This window comes from Aricia agestis, chromosome 1, assembly GCF_905147365.1.
Source record: "Aricia agestis chromosome 1, ilAriAges1.1, whole genome shotgun sequence".
In the NCBI taxonomy this organism is placed as follows: domain Eukaryota; kingdom Metazoa; phylum Arthropoda; class Insecta; order Lepidoptera; family Lycaenidae; genus Aricia; species Aricia agestis.
This window is the reverse complement of record NC_056406.1, coordinates 9,795,698-9,807,482: the sequence shown is the minus strand read 5'-3', so window position 1 is coordinate 9,807,482 and position 11,785 is coordinate 9,795,698. Positions and strand designations below refer to the sequence as shown.

Below are 11,785 nucleotides of genomic sequence, written 5' to 3'. Positions count from 1 at the left end.
AAACATTGTTATGAAATTAACATATAAGATAATTTTTCTTAATAAGTATTGAAAATAAAGTATTTTTAAAAATAAGGCACATTTCCCTAGTACTCAGCCGTCACAACCCAGTTCTCAGCCAAATAGCTACCAGTAGTCAGCCTCTCCTTAGATGGGCCTCGAAAGAGACCTATGGAACTGAAACAAATAAACAATGCATGTCTGGTCTCTGACAATGCCAAAAAACTAAGAAATTGCTTGGTAGGTAGGTGCTATATAATAAATGAATAAATTAAGCAGTGTAAGTTACTGATGGCTGAACACTGGGTATACCTCACCAGTACTCAGTCGTGGTTCGACCGTATCTAGTTAGGCGGCCGACTACTGGTTTTTATATGGAATTATGTATGACCAGTACTCAGCCGGGGGTGGCCGAAAACTAGATAATGTACAAGAAACGCATACCCAGTAGTCAGCCACCTCATTATTTAAATAACTATGAAGAAACTGTTCTATAACTCATTTGATTTAGACGTAAAAAATGTAATGACAATATATTTTCATAAAACATGACACAAAAGTTAAGAAGAAATCACAATAACTCACCTTTTTGTCGGGCACTTCCAACTAAGAAAATTTTGGCGCGCAAGCCGCATCTTGGCTCGACTAGTGACAACGTCGAATTGGAATCAGATTTCTTGCAGCCACTTAGCGTCATTGTGACGTTCTGAACTAACCAATAAGAAGGCCAAGCTTTTTTTAAAAGTAACTTGATTGGTTAATTTGCAATAGAACGCTATTCTATAGGTTTTTAGCTGGAAACGGCTGACTACTGGTGTGGGGCTGATTACTGGCGCCCTTACCTATGCAGCGTTGTAACTTCTCTTGTGGTTAGGGTCATAGGTAATATCGGGGAAATTGATACACAGGCAGTAGTTTACATGAAGCCCGGCTGATAGATCACGAATAGCTTTAATATAACCCTACCAAATAGCATTATATTATTATTAGGACATCAGTCTGTCAACTATGAATCCTACCTATTTGACGACCTCCATGGTTCAATGGTTAGAGTGTGTGGCAACTCAAGCCGGGGGTCGCGGGTTCGAATCCTGCCGACGGAACAAAAAGTTTTTAATGTTCCTGGGTCATGGATGTGTATTAAATATGTGTATGATATAATAAAAATCTTAAATATATGTATAGTATAACAGTATTAAATATATTTCCGTTGTCTGGTACCCGTAACACAAGTCCTTCAGGTACTTAGCACGGGGCCAGACTGACGTGGTGTGAAGCGTCCATAGATATTATTATTATTATTATAATCTAGTTCTTTGATTGTACGTTAAGAATGACGATAGGCGATAGGACGATAGCTATAGTATTATTCTCTACAATTGTTAGTCATATCAAGAATCTCGCCATGTTCTCGAGAAACGTGAGCGTTGGCTCTGTGTCTCGGCATGTCCTCACTCTAGACGTGGGAGAGCCATGCTTCGGCACGAATGGGCCGGCTCGACCGGAAAAATACCACGTTCTCACAGAAAACCGGCGTGAAACAGCGCTTGCGCTGTGTTTCGTCGAGTGAGTGAGTTTACCGGAGGCCCAATCCCCTACCCTATTCCCTTCCCTACCCTCCCCTATTCCCTTCTCTTCCCCCCTACCCTCCCCTATTACCCCATTCCCTCTTAAAAGGCCGGCAACGCACCTGCAGCTCTTCTGATGCTGCGAGTGTCCATGGGCGACGGAAATTGCTTTCCAGCAGGTGACCCGTTTGCTCCCTTATTTCATAAAAAAAAAACTCTCATTCAAAGACATATTGACACCCTGATTCTGGAAGCCGTATCAGAGAAACTCATTAAAGAAATTCACTACGAACTCTGCTCGAAAAGTAACATAAAACGCCGACAACCCTAAATCAAAGGAACCTCGTAAATCTAAGCTTTTTTAATCTTGATTGAAAGTGAAACTGAAGACCGAGCTATCTCAAATTAAAGAAGCTTTTTTGGTAAAAACTGTCACGTAAATATAATTTATTTGGATTTTTTGCAAATATTATACGACCAGAATATCTTACCAGCAAATTTCAGCAAGTTTTCCCCGTCTCAAAAGCATCTTTTCAAAATTACTATTTACTATCGTATTAATAATTATGTCCCTTTTTTAGTTCTTAATAGTAGATACTATTAGTTATGCAGGTGCATAACTAATTATTTAATTAAAATCGGAGTAGTGGTTTAAGTGTAAAGAGTAGGTAACAAAGTTACAAAAATAAACATATTTTTTCCTACAGAATACATAAATAGAAAGGAAAATCTTAACACGAATCTTACTTAATTAAGGAAGCAGTGGTAAAGACGTGTTGATAAATAAGGGTTTTCGTGCGACAGGCAGAATAGTGAAGGTATTAATTTTGGTCAAGCTTTATCTATATATACATAAATAAAAATGAATCCATAATATTTCCCTTGGTCTGATAGAGTCCCAGAGAAGGACATAGGAATTAGGATACATTTTGTCTCGGAAAAATGTCAGGTTACTGCACCATATTCCTTTATGATATTTTGCGCGTTAACTATTCAATTGATTTTGATAAATTTTGGCATGGAGATACTTTGAGTCTCGGGCAAGGACAAGGGATACTTTTTGTCCAGGAAAATGTACGGTTCCTGCACAATAAACTTTTATGATTTTCGCCTAAACTAGTCAATCTATTTTGATGAAATTTATTATGGAGATACTTTGAGTCTTGGAAAAGAATACAGGATACATTTTGTCCCGGAAAATATACGGTTCCCACACAATATACTTTTATGATTTGCGCGTAAACTATTCAAAAGATGTACGGGAACAATTACTATAAACTAAAGTCCACGCGGACGAAGTCGCGGGCAACAGCTAGTTTATAATATAAGTAAATGCTAGCCTTGTGAATAGGACCAATACATAATATTATGTATTCGTCCTATTCACAAGGCAAGGAACAAATGTTTGCCATAAATTAATATGAAGTAATTGTGACATATTATTATTTGGCAAAAATACCTACTTCATATTTTGGTCGGGCTATATACAAATCAATGTTAATCGTGATAATATGTCGAATGACTTTGACATAACACTACCAAATTAGGTAGATGATAAATCCACCATCTGCCCATGATTTAATTTCTCTCACATAATAGAGTATGTTTCATAATATAACTTAGTGCCAAACGCTTTTGCTTTAGAGCAAAGTGCGTCATCCTCTCCCTACAGACAAAAGAGGTACCTAGTCAGCGGCCATTTTGAAATGATTAACGATTTACATCTCATTTATCATGCAAACAATCAGAGATATTGGAGTCAGAGCTTGTGATATCTGATAGCGGAGCGGTACGCGACAAGCCGGCGCCGTGTTCTCTATTTTATGTCAGTACTAGATGACGCCCCAAACCCCGTTGCGCATAAATTCGTTCATCACACTGCAACTGTACATTTTTTCAGATAAAAAGTTTCCTGGGGGGTGAGCCAAAATCTTTTCGTTTTCGCTTCGTTATAGAATCGCCGATGAAAATGTATGGAATTGACATAAGCGTTCGTTAATATGACGTTGACGTTCGACTCGTCTTATGTCAATTTCATACATTTTGATCGGCGATTCTATAACGAAGCGAAAACGAAAAAGTTTCGGCTAAATGGCCTGTTCTTTCCCTGGACTCAAAGTATATCCATACGAATTTTCTGCAAAATCGGTTCAGCGATTTGGGCGTAAAGAGGTAACAGACAGACAAACTGTTACGTGTCGTGTTATATTATAAAATACATAAAAATTAGAAATGCAGTATTTTTGAAAAAGGTGTGTCCACACCTGCTTCAAAATTACTGACTGCATTATCGATATGGTCTAAAATTTCTGTCAGAGGTAACTTACTTTTGAACAGACTATACAGGGTGTAACAAAACATAGTGATAACACGGGTGTGTATGAGTCCCATTTATAAATTTCTATGTGTAAGTAACAGCCCTGAAAGTGCAATTTTTTGTAGTTTGTATGGGCAAGAGTCTCAGCGTCATGGATTGGCCCATACAAAAGTTAGAAAAAAGTAGCTCTTTCAGCGCTCCTACTTTCACATAGAAATTTATAAATGGAGCTCATACACACCCTAAACACTAAAGTATTACCACTTTGTTTTGTGGCACCCTGTACAATATTATGTTATTGTAACAAGAGACTCTCTACAGTGTAAGCAATACGTTTACGCTTTAATACAAGGCGCGTTATACGCGCCGAATCTCCGGAGGTACGGGAAAATTCACAGCACCGAAAATAAAACCTCAGCTCATATTCAACAGAACTCGAATTCGAAGATTCAAGAATCAGATTCTTTCTGACACTGACATTTTACTTGACATTCGATTTTCAGCCCAGTTTTATTAGTTCAGGGTTGTAATTTTAGCTTTGTAAATTTTTCCCTACATTTTCCAGCAACTTTTGAATTTGCGGCGAATTCTAGAGCGTATAGTCCTAGTATAAGGCACAGTTGAATATACTGGGCCTGTTATCCGTTGGTAGGCAGAACATTTACGTAGGTAGAACATTTTAATTTACGTACAAATAAACAAAAACGTTTATAGCTATGAGAAAAGTATTATGAGCTCGGGGCTGCCAGTGTTTATCTTATTTAACGCAAACATTTATATTTATTACAATTTCGTCCATCTCTTAAGCGGAGATGTTATGTCAAATTGTATTGGTATTTCTGATGTTATAATAATTGATAAAGCTGACACATTATAATGTTGAGTGACAGATAAACTGACGCATCATATTCATACAATTCATACTTATTATTACTACCAAAAAATATATATTATGAAAGTTTATATTACAAAGATGGATGCTCATACAAAAACTTGTAAGCTGGTTTTGATGGATATAAATTTTAACCTCTGCAGAGGTTCCAGAGGTCTGGAATAACTTAAAAACTATTTTTCCCTAAAAATTGTGTTTCTATCCAATACATCAGGATAAATCGCCCCAGCAGAAGCTTTAACTTTTATAAAAACTAATTTCCAAATGTGACACGTAATAAACTAGCTTTTCCTTGCTTTTTCAGCAAATATTTTTGTAGCGCTAGAGCTGAGAGCTAAAACAAACGAATTAATAACTTTAATGGACATCAGGGAAGTCTTTTAACCTTAATGACAGTTTTAGAGCTCACAAAACCTGAGACAATGAGGGATGGAGTGCATTTTGCTTTTGCACTCGCCGCACAAGTTTTTTGATGCATAATAAAAGTTGGAGTGGTTCTAAATTAACTTTCTAAAGATTTGTGATTTAGTTTTGACGTATGGAACGAGTAATACCGGATTATAGCTTAAGTAGCTAATGTTTATTCCAGTATTGTTTTTTACTTAGAACTTCTATATTTTTAAGGATAAAGAAAGGCAGAAATTAAAGTAAGCATGTTGTTTAACATTTCGTAATCTTAAAAGTTATGTTATTTATATCGTAGACGTTTAATAATATCTAATAGTAATAGAACAAGGCATGGTTAAAAGCTTGGATATATATATATATATATATATATATATATATATATCTATATATATATATATATATATATATATATATATATATATATATATATATATATATATATATATATATATATATATATATATATATATATATATATATATATATATATATATATATATATATATATATATATCAATGGCCCTATTTTGATAACAAACATGACATTGTTAAACTTTTGTTGTAGGTGCTATCCTGGTAACTTGTAGTAGGTGCCTTATCCTGATTTTTCAAGTCTTCGAGTACTAAGATGTAGGCTGTTCAGCAATAAACGCCATCTAGCGGCATTTTCCAGAACACGTGGAGTAATAATTCAAGATGATTTACATATGACTGGAATTGTGAGAGGAACTCGATTTTCTGCCTGGCTGGGAACCTTCCAATAGTTAATTACTTAGATGTTCATTACATTATCTCCCTGAGTCGAGGTGAACGAGACTTTAGAATCATGTTTTACTTTGTGACAGGTGACGCGGCCTTTTCTGAGTTTTGTTTCTAAATGAGAGAGTCTCATTTTCATACTTTTAAGTGGTTTTAGTTCTGCGCCTTTAAAGACCGCAACGCACTTTCAGTCCCGTGCCACAGCAAGATATTTTGGTTTTCAGTATAAATTTTAATTGTAAGAGTTGTCAAACTAGTTATAATATTCTGCTAATTTAGTATGTAGTTTTAGAGGTATACTTACAGCAAACTGTAAAATAAGAATTATTTTTAAATGTGTAACCCTAGTTTAACTCGATGTCCAATATTTGAACATAACTTTCAAACACAAACAAAAACGTTTAGTAAAATTAAACCTGTACGAAATTAATTAATTCGAAAAAGGGCAATTTGACTTAAGTTATAGAGGTACTAAAATCCGAATTTACTGAAAGTTTAGCGATTCCCGTTTCACGGGTTATTAAAAAGGGCCTCGTAAAATCCATTGGCATTAATGGAGAATTTAAATCAAGCAAAGTCAGCGTGTCCAGATTAAAATAAATTAAGCTCAGACGTTACGTTCGCTATAAATCTGGCTGAGGCACTTTAGAGCGCTGTCAGCGCTTTAATGGCTCCTTCAGCTGGTACAATAAGGCAGTTATCAGCCGCGTAAGGTAATATGTCATTAAAATTAACAGAAATTAACCTATGCGTAAATGAATTTCAGCACAAGTCATTGGCTTTGTAACTTTACTGTAGTATTCATACGAGCAACGATCAGACTTTTCCGCATGGTAATTGGATGTCAGGCTGTTAACAAGATCAAAAAAGCAATATTATCTCCCATGTTCCTTTTTGCAGTTCCAAAATAAAAGAAGGTGATATATATTTTTTTAATGTCACAAGGGGTTCGTGTTTTTGGTTACACAAACCACCACAAAGTGTAACTTTAAGGGAAGCAACTGTCAATCAGCAGTGGTCATGGGATTCCTACAGTTACCCCGTAGAAAATAAGATTTAAAAAATTTAATTTATACTTTATCAAAGGTTAGGTACTTCAGAAATGTATACCTCCTAAAATAACCGCGACCGATACTCCATAGTTGCTGGTCGTTCTTAGAGGTCTTAAAGAGGAAAACTTTCTGTCGCTGACTCTTAGTCCATACTTAAAGTCCCCATAAATAAATATTAAATGAAGATACATAAACAGCACGTAAACACAACGTGACGCGAGGACCACGTAGCATTGTCGCGGATATAAATTCTAACCACGTACATAATGTATCATGTTTTCTGTTGTATTGTCTAAGCCCCAGATATCTAAGCTCCACGTTATCTATTAGACTGCAGCGAAGCTTTCAGCTGTAAGCCACAATATAAATGAATACAGTAGAGTGAAGGTGAGAGCGCAATAGGTGTAAGTACGCTGCAGGCTGCAGTCGAACGACGCGCTTCTCTTTCTATAGTACAGGGTGCGGTGTCGCGTAGCTTATCTGCCGCGAATATACAGATAGTATTTGACCGCGTCGTATCGCGTCACCCCGCTGCTGTGTTGTTATGCCTTAGTGATGTTAACCTTAGCTCAGCATTTTTAATGAAACTCTCTTAACACAAAGACAAGATTAATGCGTCCGCGACGATTTGAAAAACCTTTGTTTTACTCATAAGTTATATGAGATCAAGCAAGGTGTGCATGCGCGGATTCAAGCGGTCTAGTATGAAGGTAGTCTACTGTACCTGTGTATATATATTGTGTCTGAACTCTAAACTGCACTAGCTTCGTGGTCTGATAAATCAATGCAGCTTCCTCTTCGCCAAGAAGTTATTGCTTATGATACATAAAACAACGAAACTTACTGACTGGCTAACTTTGATTGTTCGATTCATATTTTGAACGCGACCAACTTCTCCGTTGCTAATAGAACAGAATGTTTAAATCAGTAGTCCAACCACGAACAATTTTCGGTTTCGTCGTCTCAAAAACATGCAAGCGAATTTCTGAGAATATTCACTTATAATACCACAAGAGCTTCAAAATTATCGGATATTTCCCGATAGGTTCGTTGCAAACAAATGAAGGATTCAAGTTTTTCAGGTTAAAAAATCACGAGCGCGAAGCGCGAGTGATTTTTCCTGAAAAACTTGACGACTTTATTTGTTTGCAGGGAACCTTGAGGGAAATGCCAGATAATTTTGAAGCTCGTGTGGTATTCGGGGGATTATTTTTCCGTCCCAAATGTCGGCCAATATAATTGCACCATGAGACACAATTGAATTCAACCTGTCAGTTTGACGTGTTTGTCTTTTATATATAGCAACTACCAGAGAAAATTTTCAAAAAATTATCAGTATAATACCATGTAGGTTGTACCACGTGACGTCGAATGGTGCAATTCTATTGGTCGATATTTGGGTCGGAAAAATAATCATTCCACAACATAACAATACGAATTGTTTGTCGAAAATTATTCACACTTCAGCAGCTGAATGAAAGATATTGACGCAAAAATTACTAGTAGGTATGAAGCCGGCTTAATTATAAAGAGATTTGTGTTTTATTTTCAGTGAAGAGGTATCAAAAATTTTATGGGCTGATTTTGATGATTTTTAGTTATAAAGGAAGATAGACCATAATGAATAAGGCATTGAGAATAATGGTATAAAATAATCAATGCTAGCTATAGAAGGTATGGTGTTCAAATATTGCTCTGATAGGCAAAATGAATGGTTCTTAATAAACGCAAAGATTCTGCAAAGCACACATAGGAAGTTTTAAGTCGTAAAAGCAGCACACGTATAATAACACTAAGAATCCCGCCATAAATAGGCAATAGGCAAGACCTTTACTGCCGTAAGACTGGGCTTTGTGGAGGAGCGCGTGAACATAACACATACAATATTAATGCTATGGACTCACGCGAACCGTGCGTGTGTTACTTTCTTTTGTAATCATAAAATGATTCCTCGGCTATGTAGTCTACAGGCACGTAAAATATATTTTATGTTTAAAAGTTTTTGTGTTGTGTTCATCGAATTTATAATTTATCGCCAAAAAATTTGCTGCGCAGTTTGGCGATTTATAATATAGGTATTTAGGGCCTGTTTCACCACTTCCTGATAAGTGCCGAATAGGCTATCCACCACTTAACTTGACAGATGAAGTATGTAGATTATTAAAGAATCTGTCAAAAAAGTTGTGAATAGCCTATTCGACACTTTGTCAGAAAGTGGTGAAACCTGCCCTTAATATGAAATTTATACTTATTCGGAACAAACAACATTAGAACAAAATACATGTGACACTCGGGGGACAAATATTATAATTGTAACTAGCTGTCCCGGCAAATGTTGTTTTGCCATATATATTTTTTTTTTGTATGAAAAATAGATGTTGGCCGATTCTCAGACCTACTCAACATGCTCACAAAATTTCATGAGAATCGGCAAGCCGTTTCGGAGGAGTATGGCAACGAAAACTGTGACACGAGAATTTTATATATTAGATATTGCTGTTGATAAAAAATGCTATTCTATAGCTTTACCGCGGGTAGTCACCGAGACCCACACATATATTTTATTTTTTTCTCCCCGGTGAGCAAGAAAGTTTTATAAAAAACCATTTTAATTTGAAAGTCACAGGCCCAATCTAGTTCCATTGAATTAAAATCCCAAGTTCACAAAAACGTACAACTGCCAACTAAAAGAGCATCAAAAGCCCTTTGATTAGCAAATTCACAAACGAATCACATAACGAGAAACCTACTCTAGAGAGTTTTAACGAATTTCGTACTTTTCCGAAATTTCAATTATTACTCTATGACCCAGTGAACTTTGTATCATTTTCCTCTTAATATAAATCTTCCTTGGACCTGGAACACGAATATTTCAAGACTAAAATTAGCTGAATCGACTCAGCCGTTCTCGAGTTTTCGCGAGACGAATAAAATTTAAAATTCATTCTCAGTTCCGTTTACAAGGTATTTGTTGTCTTATGTAAGAAAATATCGAAATTATTCAATAAATAGCCGTGTAAACTAATAACATAGAATTAAGTATAGTAAATTATTAATGTTTTAAATCTAAACTGTAACGAAATGAATAACGTATTTGATGGCATTATAATAATTACAAGATTTCCAGTCTAATCTGGATTTTTGAAATGACCGACTTTTTTCTACTAAATGTAAATCTGTATTTCAGAAATTCCTCGAATTATTATAGCCATTATAAATATTCTCTTGAGATTAATGCGAATGGAATTGTGATTCAAAAATAATCTTTCTAGGAGTCATTCTTAAAAATTCATTTATTTAAAGATACACAATTAATCAAACGGTGTCAGCTTGCAAAAAGATCTAAGCGAAAAGATATTACAAATAACTTAAATAACTTCTACAGAGGTCCGTATAATTTTATGAATAGCTGTGGAGTTTCGTCTTTCTGTTTATAATATTTTTGTATACTTTCAACCTAATGTTTAAAGTTCATAGCCTTCTTTTGATGATTTACAAAAGTACCTAATGATTAATGACTCATGACTAAAAAACATACTGCACAAAAGTATGTTCTATTACATTTAAGATTATTTTTTTTACATACTTTTAAACTACGAGATCTATGATTAAACCAGTTTATGACAAAATGTAAAAAAATGCTTTTCCGTATTTATGCAGTTAATAATATGTTCGTAAAAGGATCATTGAAATCCTATTTCAATAATACTTTTATCTGATGAAAGGTCTATTTCAGAGGGATTATGGTATAAGTTCCCTCGTGCAGATAGTATGATAAATGAATTGTGATACTGAAACGAACATTTATTACCAGCGTTTGTGGCTGGTGAGATTTATCAGTGCTAGTCACTATCATATGAAGTCGAGTATATATAGGTCTAACAGAATCTGATGTCAAAAAATGGAAAAAAGAAATTGACGCTACCAATACTGGGGAAATTGGAGCAAAACGTTTGATACTTTTTTTCCTTATAGCGGCTGATTCTGTGTGTGATACATGCAAATGTAAAAAAATATCCAATGATTGAAATATTTTGAAAATGAAATATTTTTTTGAAAATCTCCCACCCAAATTTGCCATGTCTACTAGAATCTTCTAGTAGACCTATAGTGAATTTATGCCGTAGATTACACGCTCAGTTTCTCATCAGTTCAGTCCATCAGTTTGGTAAGATCGACGTGAAACTGAACGCCTAACCAGTTTATTGACGGACTGATCATTTCTTTATTATGTACTTTTTAGTCATCAATCTGTCATCAATCTATATAATATTATCATGATAGTTTTTATTCGGAAGAAAATAACAGTCCTCAAGAGAAATAGAGAGAGCTAAACGCTACTCGAGACAACTAATAAGAATGCTAAATAAAAAATTTAGGGCCCATAAAAAATGGAAAATTTATGGAAGGAATTCTGATTATGATAATTTTTGTGATTTGCGTCGTTCGACTAAATCTCTTGAAGAGACTTGCTACAGTACTTATGTATCTAAAATTGAATCTAATATTCGATTTAGTTCTAAACCCTTTTGGACATTTATTAATTCAAAAAGATCTACAAGTGGACTGCCTGACACAATGTACCTGGATGATGAAGTTAGTTCCAATGGTCCTCAAATATGCAACATGTTTAACTCTTTTTTTCAGTCGGTGTTTGAGCGTGATTCAGATGACAGGCAATGTGATGTCCCTGAATCTAATAACACAAATATCATAAATACTGTTCAGATAACGGAGCTTAGTGTTAAAAAATATTTGAAAAATCTAGACGTTAATAAGGGCTGTGGGC

The 11,785-nt window shown here is 35.1% G+C and overlaps 1 protein-coding gene across 2 annotated transcripts in view; it reads left to right on the top strand.

Annotated features, from left to right (window-relative positions):
* The window catches only part of LOC121728265 (dipeptidyl aminopeptidase-like protein 6), a 214,033-nt gene that overhangs the window by 116,888 nt on the left and 85,360 nt on the right, over positions 1-11,785 (top strand). The gene's annotated exons all lie outside the window — the stretch shown is intronic.